General features: G+C 48.6%; 1 protein-coding gene across 4 annotated transcripts in view; it reads left to right on the forward strand.

Annotated features, from left to right (window-relative positions):
* Window positions 1-3,251: 3,251 nt before the first annotated feature.
* SLC4A4 (solute carrier family 4 member 4) overlaps window positions 3,252-14,906 on the forward strand; it is an 893,491-nt gene continuing 881,836 nt past the window's right edge. For 2 of the 4 annotated variants that reach the window (XM_078676409.1, XM_078676410.1), the window contains exon 1: window positions 3,252-3,272. The gene's annotated coding sequence lies outside the window, so the exon portion shown is untranslated. The remainder of the gene's footprint in view (window positions 3,273-14,906) is intronic. The other 2 variants (XM_078676411.1, XM_078676413.1) reach the window with 1 other exon arrangement.

Below are 14,906 nucleotides of genomic sequence, written 5' to 3' on the forward strand. Positions count from 1 at the left end.
AACTACTAGCAGATGTAGCCTCGGTGCGCCATACAGTCACCATGGAATATTGCATACTGGGACTAGGGCCTCGTGGAAAGAAGGGTAATCCCGCCTCCCGATTTGCTAACCTTTCACTCCTTCTGGCTAAAAGAGCCATAACCACACGATGGAAAGCCGCTAGAGCCCCGTCCATACAGGACTGGCGTGCGGAAGTGGTGAGATGGGGAAGGGCTGAGGGGGCTGAACTAAAAAGAGAGGAGTATAGGGGGCTAAGGAAAACACCTATCTCGCTAAGCTGGAATGCAATGATGGAGGAATATGCTGCGATAGATATATTATCCTACTAGGGTGTACTGTTATTATTGATTGGGGGACTGGACCACTGCTATGTGACACAGGGGCTCCTTACATTATCCATGGGTTGTTACATTGTGTGATTCACATGACTGCACAATGTACCTAAGTGAGATTGTGGAACCGAGATGCACATGAATCCAGCTGTGGAAATGTGAAAATGCTGATATAGATACTTATTGCCGAGCATGCGGGAGGGGAGGGAAGGGTGGGTCAGTTTTAGTTGAGTTGTTATCAACATATTGAGCACGGATAGATTTGATTAATCATGGTATGTTTTATTAGACTCCTGGTATGGGAACAAAAGCTGGAAATTATCCGTACTGGTTGGCAATCGGAGATTCCATTACAGATTTTAGAATACTAGGCAATGTCTCGCGTGGATTCTCATAGTGCTTTGGCACTGTTACTGTTTATTTTTCTACACTGATTGCAAATGTATATAATTATGCAATGTACCACTATGATATTGTATCACGTTATAATGCCTGAGCTGATTGTTGTGTAAAATCAATAAAAACAAATTTTTAAAAAAAGGTGGCCGCCCTTTTAGGTGGCCCTCTGCGTGGGCCGCGTGCAGCCGCATTTCACCAGGGTCTTTATTGCCTGCGTATCTGTATAACTTGCATAAGCATGAGTGTTGTTGCAGAGAATGTTCTGGAGCCAGTGAGAGCTGAAGTGCCCTGTGATGTCATCATTGCAATGTTGCTGGTGGTGCTGAGGTGAAGGAGAATGTGAGGCAAGTGGGAGTTGGAGGTCAGCCTGACCGGAACTAGGAATTAGAAGAGAGAAGGGATGGAGGTCAGGATCTAGATGCAGGAGTTAGAAGGGAGGTGAGCTAGAGTAGATAACCCTTGCCAAGATTGCCAAGGACCCCAAGGATATATTCATGCAGGTAGCCCCTGAGTTTTACTTCCTAGAGCACTAGCTAGGACCTCTCTTGTTCTACGTTTTCTGAAACCATATGCAGTGTTTCTGTGAACCACCGGCTTTTCCTCAGCCATGCACTGCAGGTTAAGAGCTGAGCCCTGAGGTAACCAGTGGCCAGGGGGACTGTTGGGATTCCGTATTCACTAATGCATTTTGGGAAAATAATGCAATACATTGAAGTGTGAGACACTTACATAGAAGTAATCAACCACTGATATGGTGGTAACTAGTGAGACCTTACCAATGCACTACAGATTATGTTTATTTTCCCGATGGGTTAAATTTGACACTAACACCGAGTTATGGCCTGATTACGATGTTGGAGGCAAGGGTTACTCCGTCACAAACATGATAGATATCCTGTCCGTCAAAGTACGGTGGACAATATATCCGTCTCGTTTGTGACAGAGTATCCCATCCGCCAAGATCGTAATCAGGCCAAACGTTGGCCCCATAAACTATTGGATAAAATATAGGCATGGACCAGGCTGAGGGTGAAAACTCAGCAGAAAAGAATAGAATAAAGTAACAGGTCAAGCAGACTTTCACCTATACATTATGCGTTTTGTCAGTTTTACAGTGTAAGTAATAGAATGCTTTACACCCAACCAGGGCCGAACTGGCTACTGGGCCTTTCTAAGTAATCATAGGAAAAGCAAATGGCTTTAAAGTATGCTTTAACACCTCCCATGCTCATGACGAGCTCAGCTCGTCATGAGCCACGGTTCTCGTGTGCTCATGACGAGCTGAGCTCATCATGACCGTTAGAACGCTCAGGTGCGGGGCTAATTCCCCTCCTGTGCTGGGCGTTCTAACGAATGAATGGGTGTGGTCATGACGAGCTCAGCTCGTCATGAGCACATGAGAAACGTGGCTCATAACGAGCTGAGCTCGTCATGAGCACCGGGGCGCTGTGCGCGCCCTCCTCCCCCCAGCACAGCGGGGGGAATCGGCCCGCAGCCAAGGGGTTAAAACCATTTGTTTGCTTTCTTTATTTAGAAACAAATGCAGGTCCTCATCAACAAAATCAGCCCCCACTGCAGTGAAATCGGCCCCCAGCTTGGCAGCCCACCAAAACGCCCGGTAGCCAGTACGGCCTTGCACCAACGGAAGAGTCACTCGTGTTTTGCCATGACTTTACCATGACCATCATCTTGCAATGCCCCAAGTCATGGCCATGGTTGGTGCTTCAATCATTTCAACTTCCTTGAAAAACCCACCCCACCCACGTGGCTTTCACACCATAATAGCACAATAGCGTTTTCAGAGGCCCACCCTCCTCTCCCTCCACTTCTCTCCTACATTCTAGACACGAGGTGTACATTATAAATCACGTCAATAGCTCCAGCCGCATCTTTGTTAAAATGACATTCTCAAAAGACACGAACATTCACTTGTTCATTATATTTTAAATGACAGATTCAACCCTCTTTAAAATGTCTTACATTTTCTTCAGAAGCATGGCAGACCAATGTATATCGACACGGCTTCATGTGGGAAACAAACTTGAGAAATAAATGTCCGTGTTTTTGAGATCCGTGCTCGACCATAGATTTCGAGATCACGTGTTACATCCCAGAACACCAAATCTATATCAGACTGATACGAAGTCTGGGGTTACATTCTTTTTTAATATAAAGGGAATACGCAATGTATTCTTTTATGGTAAGAAATACAAATCCAAAGGCCAAACAGAACTCTTCAGAGGCTGTTCCGGTGGAATGTTTCCTCTCTTAGGAATCCACGCATTTGGATTGGTTGATAGGGAAGGTAAACATTGTGACCAATCGGAGCTCACGGACTGCACAACAATGGATTCAGCAGTGGCACATCCAGGGCCCAACTGTCTCAACTTCCACCGCTCTGAGATGAAAAGTAGCCCTCCTTTAGCCCAACTAAAACTCTTCAAATGGGAAACAGGGAAGAAACAATCATAGAAAAAGAGGCACCCGGACCAAAGAAACCATGGAAACTGAGGAAAATAAAGCGGAGGAAGCCACCCTACCGTAAGTAACCTGAAAAGCAATTTTTCAAAAAAGTAAAAGCGCAGCTGCGAAACACGCTGTAAAAAAAATATGCCTTAAGGACGCATATTTTGTATTTCCCTGTTATTATACACTTCCTCGCTTTCATGCATATCTCATGTCGTAACAGAGAGTCCAAAAGGGAAACTAACAAAGGGAATAAAGAGCCAAAATACAACAATCACTTTGGCCGAAGTTAAATTTTTGCAGCTGCAATTTCTCTCCCCAAAGTGAGGGCGGTAGTTCTTCCACCTCAGTGAAGGTTCAGAACCTTGGCAGTAGATGTGTCCCCACCAAAGTGCCATAGAAAGGAAACACTTTTAGGAGTGAACCTCTGGAAAGATTTCCACAAGTTCCAAAGTTGCATGGGGAACTATATGCCAGAAATGCTTTAATTTCTTACCGGTAATTGCATTAATCCGAGTACGTTTTCACCCTAATTAATTACTGAATGAGGCGCGGTGGCCTCATTAGGTAATTAATTAGGAGGGGAAACGTCAGGGGGAGGTAATTTGGGTATTAGAAATGTGCCCGCAAGGTGGGTGCACATTCTCCTGGCCTCGATTTGGACTCCACCGACCACTCTGGGCTGCAATTACAAGCAAGATGTTTCCTTCCAGAATTTGCAAATGAAGGTTTAGGCCGCATAATGCGTGAGGGGGCATATTGAAGAGTACAGGGACAGTGGATTGCTTCCTCACCAGATGGTGAGGCACCCCAAGCTGCTATTTATTTCCGAGCAGTGTCCAAACTCCTGTAATATCATTGTGTTTGGTGTACGATCTTGCAACGTCTCAGGGTGTGAAAAGTGCTCTTAACGACTGGTAGTTGAATTAGGAGCAGGAGCTTCCTTCCCACACGAACATTTTTAATCAATCAATCATCACATTTATATAGCGCACTACTCACCCGGAGGGTCTCAAGGCGCTGAGGGGGGGGGGGGGTCAGCTACTGCTCGAACAGCCAGGTCTTGAGCTGCTTCCTGAAGGCGAGGTGGTCCTGGGTCAGGCGGAGGTGGGTCGGGAGGGAGTTCCAGGTCTTGGCGGCCAGGTAGGAGAAGGATCTTTCTCCTGTGGTGGCTCTTCGGATGCGGGTGACGGCGGCGAGGGCGTGGCCGGTCGATCGAAGTTGGCGTGTGGGAGCGTAGAAGTTGAGGCGGCTGTTGAGGTATCCTGGGCCTTGGTTGTGGAGGGCCTTGTGTGCGTGGGTGAGGAGACAGAAGGTGATTCTCTTGTTGACCGGGAGCCAGTGCAGATCTCTCAGGTGTCCGGAGATGTGGCTGCGACGGGGGATGTCCAGGATGAGTCGTGCTGAGGCGTTCTGGATCCGCTGGAGTCTCTTCTGGAGTTTGGCAGTGGTTCCGGCGTAGAGGGCGTTGCCGTAGTCTAGACGGCTGGTGACGAGGGCCTGTGTGACCGTCTTCCTGGTCTCGGTGGGGATCCACCGGAAGATCTTACGTAGCATGCGCAGGATGTTGAAGCATGACGAGGAAACGGCGTTGACTTGTCTGGTCATGGAGAGGGAGGAGTCCAGGATGAAGCCCAGGTTGCGTGCGTGGTCTGTCGGTTTGGGTGCGCTGCCCAGGGCGGGGGGCCACCAGGAGTCGTCCCAGGCGGAGGGTGAAGATCCCAGGATGAGGACTTCCGTCTTGTCCGAGTTCAGTTTCAGGCGGCTGCTCATCATCCACTTGGCTACGTCTGTCATCCCTTCGTGTAGGTTGGCTCTGGCGGTGGCGGGGTCGTTGGTGAGGGAGAGGATCAGCTGGGTGTCGTCGGCGTAGGAGATGATGTTGAGTTTGTGATGGCGTGCGATGGCCGCGAGGGGGCTCATGTAGGCGTTGAAGAGGGTTGGGCTGAGCGAGGAGCCTTGAGGGACGCCGCAGATGACTTCGGTGGCTTCTGATTTGAATGGGGGGAGGCGGACTCTCTGTGTCCTTCCGGCGAGGAACGAGGTGATCCATTCTAGTGCCTTCTCCTGGATTCCGACGTTGCTGAGGCGCTGCACTAGGGTGCGGTGGCAGACGGTGTCGAAGGCTGCGGAGAGGTCTAGGAGGATGAGGGCCGCTGTCTCTCCGTTGTCGAGCAGGGCTTGGATGTCATCGGTAGCTGCGATCAGGGCGGTCTGGGTGCTGTGGTTGGCCCGGAAGCCAGACTGCGAGGGGTCGAGGGATCCATTCGTCTTGAGGAAGGCGGCCAGCTGCTTGTTGACGGTCTTCTCGATGACTTTTGCAGGGAACGGGAGTAGCGAGATGGGGCGGTAGTTCTTGAGGTCGGTGGGGTCGGCTGACGGTTTCTTAAGTAGAGCGCAGAGTTCGGCGTGCTTCCAGCTCTCCGGGAAGGTAGCGGTGTCGAAGGAGGTGTTGATGATGTCTCCCAGGTGGGGTGCGATGACTGCGTCGGCTTTGTTGAAGACGTGGTGAGGGCATGGGTCGGTCGGAGATCCGGAGTGGATGGAGTTCATCGTGCGGATGATGTCATCGGTGCTGATCGGGGTCCAGGCGCGGAGGGTGGTGGTGGGGGGCGGTGGTTCAGTCGTGGCGTGTGCCGGTTGGGGGCTGAAGCTGTTGTGTATGTCCGCGATCTTGTTGTGGAAGTAGGAGGCGAGGGAGTTGCAGAGGTCTTGCGAAGGGGTGATGTCGTTGTTTCCAGCGTTGGGGTTGGAGAGCTCTTTGACGATGTTGAAGAGCTCCTTGCTGTTGTGGGTGTTGTTGTCCAGTCGTTCCTTGAACGCAGTTTTCTTGGTGGCGCGGATCAGTTGGTGGTGTTTTCGGGTGGTGAGCTTGAGGGCAGTCATGTTGTTCGGTGTAGGGTCTCTGCGCCAGGCTTTCTCGAGGGCTCGGCAGTTCTTCTTGGAGATCTTCAGTTTGTCGGTGAACCATGGGGCTTTCTTGCTGCCGGGTCTGCTGGGCGGGGTCCTCAGGGGGGCGAGGTCGTCTGCGCAGTTGCAGATCCACTTTGCGATGTTGGTGGCCGCCTGGCTAGGGTTCAATACGCTGGTGGGGGGGTTCAGGTTCAGGGAGGCCACGAGCTGGTCGGCTGTGATCTTGTTCCAACTTCTGCGTGCGAGCTGTTGCTGGTGGTGGTGGATCGTGGTCCTTTTAAAGCTGAAGTGGACGCAGCTGTGGTCCGTCCAGTGGAGTCCGGTGGCGTGGCTGAAGGTGATGTCCTTGCTGGATGAGAACACGGGGTCGAGTGTGTGTCCGGCGTAGTGGGTGGGGGTGGTCACCAGTTGCTTGAGTCCGAGGTTGGCGAGGTTGTCCAGCAGGGTGGTGGTGTTGCGGTCGTTGTTGTTCTCCAGGTGGAAGTTGAGGTCCCCGAGGAGGATGTAGTCAGCGGAGGGGAGGGCGTTCGGGCTGACGAAGTCGGCGATGTCTTCGCTGAATTGTGTGCGTGGTCCCGGGGGTCTGTAGATGAGGGTGCCTCTGAGGGTGGTCTTGGGGTTGATGTGGATCTGGAAGTGCAGGTGTTCGGCGGGTGCGAGGGTGTCGTCGGTGTTGGTCGTGATGCGGATGGAGTTCCTGTGGACGATGGCGATGCCTCCTCCAGTCTGGTTGACGCGGTCTCTCCGGATGATCTTGTAGCCGTCTGGGATGGCGATGGCGATGTCGGGTGCTGAGGAGGCGTTCATCCATTTTCCGTGAGGAAGGCGACGTTTGGGGCTGTGGTGTCGAGCAGGTTCCAGAGCTCGACGGTGTGTCTGTGGACGGAGCGGGTGTTGAGCAGGATGCACTTGAGGTGGCTGCTGCTGGAGTTCGGCTTGGTTTGTGCTGGTGTGGTGGAGGTCCGGGAGCAGGTGAACTTGCAGGAGTGGCAGCAGAAGGGTCCGTGGGTGCGTCTCGGGGTGGCTTGATGGCAGCCCGGGATTCGGCCGGCGTTGAGTGCGTAGAGTTCGGTGGCGTTGTAGGTTCGGCGGGTGGGCTGGTGTCGGCGGGAGCCAGGGGTCCTGGTGCTGGGCGCTGTCCAGGCGCGGACGGGTGCAGACGGGCTTACCTTTGGCACGCTTTCGGTGCACAATCGGCGCGCCCGCTGCGCGTGACCGCTGCGCGTTCGCACGGTCGCCATTTATGGCCAAGTGCGCGGGAGGGAGGAGCAGCTGGGAGGCGGGAGCGGGGAGGGCACAGAAAGAAAAGGGGGCGTGGCCAACCAAACGGAGGCGGGAAGCGGGGAGCGGGGCGGGAGGGCACCGAGGCAACAGAGGGGAGTACAGTACCGGGGGACAGGCGAGAAACAAAACAATTAACAAAATGGGGCACACAGAGGGAGAATAGCGGGGCACAAAAGCCTAAATAGGCAACAGAAATCAGAAACAGAAAACACAGTTACATATGCCCAGACCGCAGGAGACCACGCCGCTCGAAGGCAGGGGGCGTGGTCAGCCGGCAGCAGGCAGGGTCAGCGAGGCAGGCGGGGGGCACACGCAGCAGCTGGTGGCCGTGCGGCACGGGGGTGTCCTAGAACTAGGTTAATTGGAGGTGCAAGAGTCTGACATTTCCTAGTAGTAGTAGTATCTTTATTGTTTGGTTGTTTAAAAGCATTACAATACAATTTAAAATAAGTAATCATTTAGAGCATCAAAACAAATATATACAGGTATAGAAAATAGAAAGGGTAGAAAATATATAAGAATTAAGTAGGAAAGTGAGGGTGATATTAAAATAAAGACATCGCATTGACAACAATAGTAGGCACTCCTTAGAAAATATTTGCAGAGCGAAAGGAGTTCTTGTTGTAGGCGGTCCCTACATCATGAACTCCTTTCACTCTGAAAAATTTGTATCATCCTCACTTTTCACGCCCCGCTTATTGCCATTTATTGTGTGCGCACCTGAATGCTATTGTTTTGGAATAAACACCTGTCATATACTGACCTACAAGTCCCTCTGTATATTACTTACAGCTCCCTTTTAAGAATTAACTTCCTACTCTCAATCATAGTGCCCCCCCCACAGGGTCATTTCTGAATGGACCTTTAGGCCACACCAGAACCATTGTTTTCCAAAACAGCTTACCACCCCAGGTTCACATATTGGGGTACCCTTGTTTTCTCTATTACTAGATTCTGAGTGAAAGCCGCACAATCTACACCTTTCCTCACTTTTGACTCTGATATAGGAATTGATTACCAATGCATGACAGGGTTTGCTGAAAAGGCGCTTGCCTTAAATGAATGAAATGTACATTGCATTTTTAGTTTCCACTTTTAAAAATAAACTGTGGCTTATCCGTTCCTCTCATAGATTTTCTACTTTAAGATTGCCCAGATATGAATTCATGAATTCGTTCCATGGATTTTTATACTTCAGTTTGTTAACTAATATGTCTGACCATATATGGTGGCTTAATGTATGTTCCTTACAGATCTTTATCTTATGCAAACAGTTGACAAAAACCAAATGTCTTGCTAATGTCTACTTAATCAGATCAACTTCCAACCTTATCAGGGTTTGAGAAGCATTTGGAGGGAGGCAAAATGTATCCATATACAGATGACAAGCCATCTTATCCAAGACGTTGTGAAGGATCCTAAAAGTGATTCTAAGCCATATGTTAAAGATGGTAACAGTTTGCTTCTTATTACTTTTGATGTAGGCTCAAAAGTGTGTTTCGCTATTTTTGCCTGCAGTGCTTTTAAAGTACAGCCTGAAGAGTTAGCCTTTGTTTTAATTAATAATTTATGCTCCTTAAAAGTTCCTCGTCCATGAGATATGATGCCAAGGTATCTGTAATTTGTCACCATTTAATTTGTTTCCCTTTATTTACATACCAGGTATCTTGCTTTCTCATTTTCCATCCAATTATCATTATCTTTGTTCTATTAGGGTTATTTCCATCTTGTATTTTTTGCTGTATGTGCCAAGCTCATTAAGAAGTCTTTGGAGCCCTATTAGTGTTTTGCTCATGAGAACTATATCATACGCGTACTGTAGTAAGGGCAAGGGAAGTTCTCCTAGCTAGGATGGGCTGCCACTGTGTTTAAAGAGTAATTTAAGTTGGCTATATAGAGATTAAACAATAAGGGGAGCAGTACACATCGTAGCTTGAACCCATTTTTAGTGTATATTTTTCTTGATACTACTCGATTTTTGCCAATTGTAACCCTTACCCACTCATTCAGACCTTTTAATTTCTAGAATTTGCTTTTTAGGTCGAGCCTGGGCAGCACATGCAATGCTCTGCGAGGCATGCTGTATTGAGGCACAGCATAAAAGCTCAGCCCATTTCCCACCCATCTTTTAAATTGGCTCCTGTTACTGTCTCTGCGAAATCGTTGCTTTTCATTTGTGAATAGGCTTAGTAGTCCCTCCTTGGTACCGCCATGTCTGCATTTGTAACCTCTCATAACGACTGGAGTTTTCACTTATTTTGTTACACAGTCTGCTTTATAAGTCGGTGAGCACTATTTTCTTTAATGATCTTCCCCTATTCCACTCACGGCATCGCAGAAGCCCCCTGCTTTTATATTATTTGTATTTAAATTAACTATAGAGGCTGCGCTTATTTAATTATTTAATTTACAGCACGGGACAATTTCACTTTAGCGGCTGCGCTTATTTAATAAATTAATTTACAGCATGGGCCTCTTTCACTTTAGCAGCCTTGCTTATTTAGTTATTTAATTTACAGCGTGTGCAGCTTTCACTTTAGCGGATGCACTACAGATCCTTTTAAATTAATTAATACGTTTTTGCTTTGAGTGAAAGCGCGCCATACCGGCTTTCACTTTCATGTTGGCCACGCCCCTTTCTTTAGACGCTGCTCGCTGTAACCTGAATTCGGCTAGCAGCGTCTAAAGAAAGGGGCGCGGCCCAAATTAGAGTGGTCTCGTCTTTGCGAGAGTTGGAGCTTACAGCATTAAAAATGACAATGCCTTTTTATATATGCGTTGCTTTAAAAAAACACATAAATAAAAGGCATTGTCATTTAATGACAATAGCTTAAACACTCTCAAATACGAGACCTATTGCATTGCAAATGCTTGTTCCTCTTTGCTGCTGTACTCATCTAGTATTGTCTTGAAGTTATTGTAGAGATGTGTTGATATTGTGTTGTTCTGTTTTTATAAGGTACTGGTTTTTCTTGCAGTTTAAATGAAGCTCGTAGTATGTGTGGGGCACATTTACTAAATACTTCCACAGCCATCGAAAATGGTCAAATTTATTGAAAATCCAGTGAACTTCAAAAGCAATTTCAGAGCGTACTTGCTGTCACAATCCCTCTAGTTCTCATATTTCAGTAAAATTATGTGCTATAATATTTTCATGTTAAACTTTCACCAGAATGGTCGATCTAGAGGGCTTTGCAGTGTTTATTTAACAATGGGAGGAACTCACGGGCTGTTTTTATTATTTTATTTAAAGTGAGGTCTGTAACAAGCACTGTAAATGAACTGGCCACACGCATAGTTCTACCCATGAAAAAGTACAATGTACGGGGACTAGATAACCCCATGTTCCAGGGACACCATTTCTACTCCTGGGCTTTTCCTGAACACATTGTTGTCATCAGGTGCAGTACTTTGATTCAATTGAAGTGAAGCGCGACTACAACTCCCATCATGCAGTCTTTTGTTAAATTAAAACCTGGACTGGAAAGGTGGCGTTCCTCTGACAGGAAATCCTGTGGTTAGCCTAGTACAAGAGTTTATTTATTTAGTTAGAAACTTGTATGTCGCGCAGCTACCCCCAACGGGGGTGTCCCGGCGCTACGGATGGTTAACAGTTGTACGACTCACTGAGTGGCTAAGGGTTGGTAAACAGCCAGGTCTTTAATTTGCATCGAAATAGGCATTCCGATTCTGCCATACGAAGGGACAGTGGAAAGCTATTCCAAGATTGAGCAGTAATAACTGAGAAAGCTCAACCCCCCATTCTAGAGCCACAAAACCGCGGAGTGCGTAAGAGGCAAAGATGATTCGATCTGAGTGATCGGTTGGACTGAGCATGCTTAAGTCTAGCTCTAAGATAGGCAGGATCCTGACCCTGCATTGCTCTGTACGCCAGGACCAGAGATTTAAACTGAATGCGCCTAGTCAAGGGCAGCCAGTGTAACTTTGTTAAGTGTGGTGAGATTGAGTGACAATATGGAATGTTGCAAATCATTCTTTCCGCCGCATTCTGCACAATCTACAAGAGCTTGACCAAGTAGGCTGGCGCTCCAGCATACAGGCTGTTCGCATAATCCAGGTGTGATGTAATAAGGGCATGAATGATGGTCCGGCGAGCGTCCAAAGGAAGAAAAGAGAGAATTTTACTAATCATGCGTAGTTTACCAAAACACGTAGATGAGACCCTATTTATTTGAGCGTTGCACGGCAATTCATTGTCAAATTGGAATCCAAGATTCCTGGCTGATTCCTCCGGGACTGGGGGGGATTCAGCTCAGGTGGCCACCAAAGCAGGGGCAGAGGGGGATTTTTTTTATTAAAAAACAACACCTTGGTTTTATCAGAGTTGAGTCTGAGAGTGTTGAGTGACATTCAGGAGGAGATGTTGCTAAGCCAGCATCTAAAGTTCGAAAAGGTAGCGTCAGAGTGATCTCTAAATGAAAACACTAGTTGTGTGCCATCAGCATATGAGATCACTCTGACCCCACAAGATTCTGCCACAGTGGCCAACGGAGACAGGTAGACATTAAAAAACAGTGGGGTCAGGACAGAGCCCTGAGGGACACCACAACTGGGTGGTTTCTTCTCCTAGACAAAAGATTGAACGGAGACCTGTTGGGTGTGACCGCTTAGAGAAGATCTAATCCAGGCTGTGAGAAGTTGGCCTGATGTATGATGTCCATAGTTCTGTGGGCACCTTGTATCAGTCCAAACAATCCCTTATGGTGGTGGTTGTAAGTCAACCTTATAGACAAGCTATCCTAGGGGTAGCATGGACTAAGCAGCCTTAAAGGCTTAACTCAAGAGGGCATGTGAAGCCAGCTGTTTTACCATATGCAATCCTGTAATACCAAATGAAAGGACACCACACAAATTATATATTATAAAAATATATGTATTTATTCTCAGAATAATCCCCAATACTCTCTATGAGTAAAGAAGCACAAGCGTTTAAACAAAAGCACAATATCACATATGAAAGTTGCACAATTATGGATGAGGCCGATGGCCACTCAAACCATATATCAAAAAAGTGGTATAAGTACCACTAATCTATCAGTGGTAAGGCCTAGGGCCGTGGGAATCGCTGGGACTACACTGGACTAACAGCAGTTAGGACGGGAGTAGCCCGCGGGATTCGGGTGCAGCGCTTAAAGCGCACGCATGCCCCAACTAAAGTCAATGGTGCATAAAAGTTATTGAGTTACAGTTTTAGGAGTCTTCCGACTGGACTAGAAGGACAAAACTTTAGACTTAGACACTAGAGGTGTAAACCACTACAGGAGCACTGCCGTTCAAGAGTTACCTCACCCACAGGAAGCGGGTGCACAGGTGCAAAAGCGTGTCGGGTTTCGTCACGAAGATCTAGGGTGCCTGGAGATGAAGATGCTGCAGGCGTCCTGAAGAGAAGTGTCCGGTGTGATCCAAGGGTGGATCGAAGATGTAGAGTACCTGAAAGCAGAGGGGACAGAGTCTGGGTCACTAGCCAGTGACCAGGAAGGAACCAGGCGATGTTGGGCGCAATCAGGTAGTTGCATGAAGCTTGTCTCCGCTGCCACGTGGACTCTGGGGCACCGAGGATGTCCTAGAGTGGATCACGAGCTGTCCCACAAAGGCTCTTGCTGTCGGCGGTGTCGGCTTCCGGATCGGAGTTAACAAGCCTTGGCAAGTGCAACCCACGCAGGATTCGAAGATCGCTTCTTACTCGGACCAGCAAGGTCTGAGCGGGTGCTCCTTTTCAGGGGAGCGAGGGCCAGTCTGGAGCAACCAGACTAGCAGAGCAAATTCAAAGGTTCGTCGGTACTGGGGCCGCTAGCCAACGGGCAAGCGACCGGACCAACGCGTCGAGCAGGAAAATGCAAAAGGGCCCCACGCAGCACCCGGTGAGTGTGGAGGGGGAAGCTTCGGTGCAAAAGCTGCTCGGGGTTGGAGCTTCTCAAACTCCAATGCACAGTTTCAAGGGAGCCTCAGGAGCTGCACGGTCAGTGCTTCGTAGTTTTTCCAAGATGGCCGGCCCCACGCTTCAGGTCACCTCCACGGGTCTCAGCTTTGCATAGACTGTGGATCGAGCTGTTGGAAGGCAGGAAAGCTGGGTCTTGCTGATCTCTGTTGCTCAAGTTCCCGCAGGAACTGCAACAAAGCAAATGGTGAGGTGCTGGATGGTACCTTTTTGCACAGGGTGGTCACTCCTTGACCACAATGGAGGTTCCTTAGTCTTCCACGTCGAGTGGGATGTCGAAGGGTCCAGAGTTTCGTTTCATAAGTTTCAGTCAGGATAATCTGATGTGCATCTGCACAGCTCCTACCTTTATTCCAAATCAAGGGACTGGATTACCTGCTAGGTCCCTCCTATGGGTGGGACCCAGGAAAGGGGTGGTTACACCCCTTTCCCTTTGTCCAGTTTCGCACCAGGACTGGGGCTGGAGTGCCCCAGAACCGGTTTGATTGGATTTTGCCTGGGACACCTTGTGCGACCCAGGCAGTGTCTAGTTTCTTTCAACTCTCCCTGCTCCAATCCACTATCTCCTGTCTGGGGTGGTGTAACACCTCCCTGTGACAGGAAACCCTTTGTCCAGGCCTCCCCTGCCAAGTTTCGGTCGGCAGAAGTAGGTCAGACTTGTGTTGGGGCAGCAGCATCCATTTTGTGATGCTGAGGCTCTGGTTAGGATTAACCGCGTTTAAAGCAAAGTAACATGTCTTCTCCCTCTAGAAGGGTGGAATGCTACCCCCGTCGCCAGGACTGGCGAGGGGGTAGTATTCCAAAGTGTATGACACCAAACACAACATGTTTTGATAAAGCCAAACCAAAGTTAGCAATAACTGCGAGGATTATAATGCACTTAAGAGTATATGGTATGGCAATATCCTGGAACAGCTATAAGGAAATGGTTCCGACCACTGCAGACAGGCTCAGCTCATGCTAGAGCACCATCTCACATAAAACCAAGCACTCTGCCTCCAGCATTGTTAAGGCCTGCCATAGGAGTGACTGATAGGTATATATGTGTCCAGATATAGGTTTAGATATAGGTATACTATATCTAAGCAAGGGGTGATTACACCACCTTGCCCCAGCTGAGTGATCAGCCAGTTGTGTCGATTTAAGTACCAGCCAGGGGTGGCAAAAGATATGCTGCAGCCCCTGGTAGACCTTGGATGCACCTATGCCCTGGGCACCTATAGTGCTCTGTACAGGGGCTGACAAGGTGTCCAGTACCAAATTGGTGATGTAACTAGGGTACATGGAGTCCATTTAAAGAGAGAGCAGATAGCCTGGGACCCTGATTAGCAGGATCCCAAACCAACTAAGTCGAAAACCAGCTAAACACTAGGCAAAAAATCTGGGGTAACCATAGTCAGGTATCCACCCTCCTACACAGGCCAAAGGGGTGCTCTGAATCCCAAGACTATACAGTCTCTCAATCAATATGGCATGAGAGACCGTATCTAATGCCGCGGACAGGTCGAGGAGCACTAGCATTGCATCATCGCCTGCGTCCACGCATTCGCGGA

This window comes from Lissotriton helveticus, chromosome 2_1 (assembly GCF_964261635.1).
Source record: "Lissotriton helveticus chromosome 2_1, aLisHel1.1, whole genome shotgun sequence".
NCBI lineage: Eukaryota > Metazoa > Chordata > Amphibia > Caudata > Salamandridae > Lissotriton > Lissotriton helveticus.